Genomic DNA, 5,808 nt, shown 5'->3' on the forward strand with positions numbered 1-5,808 from the left:
TATTTGTAAAATTGGTACTAAGAAGATTTAGTCCTATATCCTTTAATCTTTGCTCTCGTGGAGCATATCAAATACTTTTTTAAGGCCTCCATCTAAGAATCCTAGTGGAGGCTTTTAGCATAGGGACTAGTAAAGCCCCTTCTTTGAAATACAGACAGTCCTGGTGTTACTCACTAGGGAAAGACCTTAAAAATGACTGCTAGCTGACGCTGTGCAGACAGATCTTAATAATTGACGGAAAAAATACAACTGTTCTGTCACTTGTTTTCCCCAAACATTGAAAACTCTCTTCCTAATGGCAAGCCAGGTATAGAGACGTGAACACATTGTAAAACTAATATTTATTTAGTACACTATAATTTAAAACCTCAGAAACCTTGAGGATTAAAGTGTTTTATTTTTTTGCCAAAAAAACTTATCAAGAGTAATTTAAATAGTGCCTGCCTTTTTCATCTCATCATGTAACTCAGAGTACAGAAAAAAAAAAAAAAAACATCTTTTCTATATCTTGGTGAAATGTCATATTCCTTTCTAAGTTTGGATCAGTTAGCAACATTTTATCCTTTGCAGTTTCAATGTTTTGAATAGTCTCTAAGAGCTCCATGATTTTGCCAGGGTCATTTCTTCTGGGATATCATCATCCTTTCTATCACAGCATCTCTGCTCATTTACAGCAATAATGTTGCCTTCACTAAGTTCCTCTAGCTGTAGATTTGGGGTCTCACTAACAGTACCAAAATCAACATCCCTACACTCAGTTATTTCTTCTATAACTCATTTATATTCTATCCAAATTTTACTTGTGATATTATCACTTTTTGTTTCTTTCCTGCATTTTCATTTTTGTTGGCCAATTGCCTCTTTTAGTCACCCATTTCTGTAAAATGTCACATGGGCTTCTCACTGGGAGACAGAAGGCAATAGAACTATATGCTTTGCTGTCTGTGCATTTTGAAAGAAGAGCCAACATTGGTCACTGATAAATACATAGTGATTTGTGGACTGAACAGCTTGCAGCAAAGTTTGTACTGTGTAACTTTACAAACTCTATATCAGCCACTGTGGGGGAGACTGGTGTTATTTACATCAAGGTAACTAAAATTCATACATATAGGAGTTATGTAAATGAGCCTGCCTGGATAGATAATTTGTTAATAAGCTGCATGATTTAAGATGTTTTGTAACTAAAGGATAAATTCTTTTAGGTTCTTTATAAAAAATAAAAACATTGAACAGTACAAAGGGGATATATAGTTTTTCACCCATAGTAATGCCTACATAGAATTTGTCTGATTAGAGTGTCAATATTTCCTATAATTACAAAGATGATTAGAAAGGAAACTCTAGGATGCTTTGGGTGGCTCAGTTGGTTGAGCATCTGATTCTTTTTTTAAAACTTCCTTTTAAAAGTTTATTTATTTATTTATTTATTTATTTAATTTTTTGAGAGATAGAAAGACAATGTGAGCAGGGGTGGGGCAGAGGAGAGAGAGAGAGAGAGAGAGAGAGAAGCTGAAGCAGGCTCTGCATCGCCAACACAGAGCCTGATGTTGGGCTCAGACTCACGAATCTGTGAGATCATGACCTGAGCTGAAACTAAGAGTTGGATGCTTAACCAGCTGAGCCACCCAAGCACCCCTTAAAACTTTTTTAAGTTTTTAAATTTATTTTGAAAGAGAGAGAGACTGTGCATCTGCATGCAAGTGGGGGAGGGGTGGGGGGGGGTGGAGAGAGAGAATCCCAAGCAGTCTCCACACTGTCAGCACAGAGCCCAATGTGGGGCTCAAAACCATGAAACATGAGATCATGACCTGAGTTGAAACCAAGAGTCTGACACTTAACCTACTGAGCCACCAAGGTGCTCAAAGCACCCTACTCTTGATTTTGGCTTGGGTCTTGGGATTGAGTCCCATATCCAGTTCCATTATGAGTGTGGAGCCTGCTTAAGATCCTCTCTCTCTCTCTCTCTCTCTCTGGCTAAAATGAAAAGAAAGGAAGGAAGGAAGGAAAGTAGGAAGGAAGGAAGAAAGAATGAAAGAAAGGAAGGAAGAAAGAAAGACAGATGGAAGGAAGGAAGAAAGAAAGATAGGCAGAAGGAAGGAAGGAAGGAAGAAGGAAGGAAGGAAGGAAGAAGGAAGGAAGGAAGAAGGAAGGAAGGAAGGAAGGAAGGAAAGAAAGAAAGAAAGAAAGAAAGAAAGAAAGAAAGAAAGAAAGAAAGAAAGAAAGAGAAAGAAAAGAAAAAACTGTAGGTTATATCTAGGTTAGCCTCACAGGAATGGCTAGTGGGGTCTTTTGAGGTCAAATAGGGTTTTGTTTTGTTTTGTTTTTCATATTACACTTGTGAACCTTCACTTTAACAAAGGGCCTGTATAGGTCATGAGGTTCTGGAGCATTCATTCTTGTTAACTAGGCTAACTAGAAATACTAATTTGCATCAGGAGATCTGTCTACTCCAACTGGTCATTTGCATTTGGCAGTTCCTTTCTACAAACTCATTCAGTCAAGAGGTGAAATCATTTATTGGAACATTGCTTATTAGCAGAGAAATAGAATATATTAAGAGTTAAAGTATTTTTTTAATCAAATAAGCATATTTTGTCTCTCCCTATTTGAGAAATATTTATCTTTACATCATGGGTACCTCCTAATAGAAGAAGCACTTTATAACCTTGTTAGTGTGAAATGAATACTGACAAACTTTAAGTTTCCAATGCTTTGTTGTCAATGATGATTGTTAGAGAGAAAATTTAATTCATTTTCAACTCTTTCCTTACTTTACAGTTCATATACCAATATTCTACACATATTTGAAAATTGCCAGCACATTGTATGTATATATTGTTTCTTTATCTTTTCTTTCTTTAGTTATTTTTATTGTTTTGTTGTTGATCATCTTTCTTTAAGGACATACAGTATTGCTCCTTGTAGAGAATAGAAACCTCCTTAGGATTTACAAGGACAATATTTATAAAGCACTACCTTGATTATTTTTATACTGGGAATATTTCCATCGGGAAGCCATTTTAAAATGTTAGTGTAGTCTTCTTTCATACAATGGTTTTTTTTCCTCTGAAAGGAAAACACAGAGAGTACGATTTTATAATTTTGACCACCCTCCACAGTGAGGTGTGTGTTAATAAAACTTATAACTTCCAATAAGTAAATATACTCCCAATTCTAAGATTAAATAAATGACAACATCTACCAGAAACTATTAGGGCATGACCTTGAAATACAGGTTCTACATTTAGATGAAATTTTGTATGGGCTAGGAAATTAAAACAGACTAAAATTTCCTTTTAAACTAAATTGTCAACCTGTTTTAAAATGAGTGTTCCCAAGACATGGTAATAAATTGAGTTATGTCTCATTTATATTTGGAATCTCATAAGGGCAGGCTTCAAAAGAGCCCTCTTTGGTGTTGCATGGATCCAGCCCTCAGAGTGTCTTGTACTAACATGATGTATACTCTGACATGTTCACTTAGAGAGACCTTTGTGCTCATTTTTCTGCTGACCACTTCCTTGTCAACTTTTTTCTTATTACTAGATGGACAACACTCTTGATTTAAAAAGACAAAAAAAAAACAAAACAAAACATATTGGGCTCATGATGTGTCATAAGGATACTTAATAATGAAAAGCCACTGATTATTTTCCTGTAATTCTCTGCATATACATTTTTTTAAACAGTCATAATTTCCTTTTCCCAGTTGTAGGTTGATATTTTAAATTAATATATAGACACTCTCTTCTTAATAATGCTAGTGACACATTTTCTGTTGCTCTCTCTAATTAGTTATTTAAGGCTGATATAAGAATGCTTCCCACTAGACATCACTAAATGGGCCTCACCCCCTTATGTTTCCAGACTGACTTTTGTTATTGTAACATGATTAAACACCACATTAATTATGTAAAATTTTATAAAATGGAATTCAACAGAGGTAATAAATGCATATTAATAAAACATAAATTATTAATCTGTATATTCTGTTGAATGAGATGCAGAATATATTTTCAATTCATAGAGATTAACTGTACTTTTTATACAGTTATTATCTTTCATCTTATCTGGCTAAAAAAAAAAACCTTTCTCCTGGTTAACCAGGATTCAAGATCATTGTCATTAATTTTATTTTAGTTTTATAATCTAATTTGAATAATTACTTAATACATTGGAAAGCTCCAGAGACAATGTAGTATTTCTTTAGACTTGAGTTTTCATTTAACAAAAGAACAAGTAAAATCAGTGTCTGAAAAGATAGAGTTTCAGAAGTGTGCTGGTAAATTTTGTCTAAATGTAGCACTGTGAACTTATTTGATCTGTAGATTTAGGAATTTGTAAATGGGCATAGCTCTGAGAACATATAGTTGTGATTTTCTTGAAGAAGCAACACAGATATGGGAATGGTGAAAAGTACCATTTATAAATATGGACTTCCAACTAGATAATTTTCTCCAAATCCTGAGAAAAAATTAGAAATCTAAAATAAGGGATAGTGGAGCTTTAAAATATGAAGTGATGGGTGAAGGTTTCATTTAGAAATTAAGCCACAACTCGGAGGAATGTTAAGCCAAATTAAGCAAAATGTGTGAGTGTACACAATCTAAATTATAGGCCAAACAGTTTCACTGATTAACAGAAAAGTTAAGAGAAATCTGATAAAGTAAAATAGATGGACTCCTAGTTCCAGTCAGGCTCTAGAAAACTATTAAGTAGAGTAGAAATGTTATATTTCAAATATTAATAATAAATTTAATACTAAAGGTAGGACAGGGTTTTGCCATTTTTAAGAACAGAAGATTTGCAGTGCAGGGAAGTGAATACAGATTACATTTGTAGAGTTTCAACATATCCCAAAATTACTCATATAAAATAACATCCTGTTCTATGATATTGTCATTAACCACAGATGGTACTTGCTTAAATGCACAACAAAACAACACAAACAAAAATCATCACATTGCTTAAAGTATTATCACCACAAATAACTGTTTATTACACACAATTCATTCCTGAATTACTGATTTTCTCTTTATCCTTGTCATTTTGTATCTTTTAGTCAGTGTTGCTATTTCCAACACAATAAACTGAACAACGTTTCAACTGTAGGACAACTAGCCATGGGTATTTTATTCCAAAATTAAATCAGAGATTTCTTTTACCATCACTACTACCTTAATGTATGAACATCTCACATTAAGTTAGGTTGATTGACAATGTTTTAATGATTTGCTAATCATAAAGTTACTGTACTTTTTGCAAACTAATAACATTTAATCCATTAGATTTTATAAGAAGATCACAAACAAATAATTTCATGTGTTTATTATGTAGTGATACATCTATCATACCTAATATAAATAAATATTCCCCACAGATGGGCTTTAATTCACAGGTTGCACTTTTGTGGAAACTTCTATTATCCACTCATCGAGTATAGCCTAGTAGGCTGTTAACATTGGGCAGTTGATTTCAAAGCAGTTTGCCTAAATATCAGTAATTTGTTTTTATTTTCTAATTCCTTCTAAGTATTTTTTAATGTTTTATTTATTTCTGAGAGAGAGAGACAGAGTGAGCAGGGGAGGGTCAGAGATAGAGGGAGATACAGAATCTGAAACAGGCTTTAGGCTCTGAGCTGGCAGTCAGCATAGAGCCCGACACAGGGCTCGAACACATGAACTGTGAGATCATGACCTGAGCTGAAGTCGGAAGCTTAACCGACTGAGCCACCCAGGAGCCCCTCTAATTCCTTCTAAAATCTTGAACTGTTTTATTGATTTTGATTTGCTAATTCTCCTTAAT

This window comes from Hyaena hyaena, unplaced genomic scaffold (genome assembly GCF_003009895.1).
Source record: "Hyaena hyaena isolate Hyena2069 unplaced genomic scaffold, ASM300989v1 scaffold_516, whole genome shotgun sequence".
Taxonomy (NCBI): domain Eukaryota; kingdom Metazoa; phylum Chordata; class Mammalia; order Carnivora; family Hyaenidae; genus Hyaena; species Hyaena hyaena.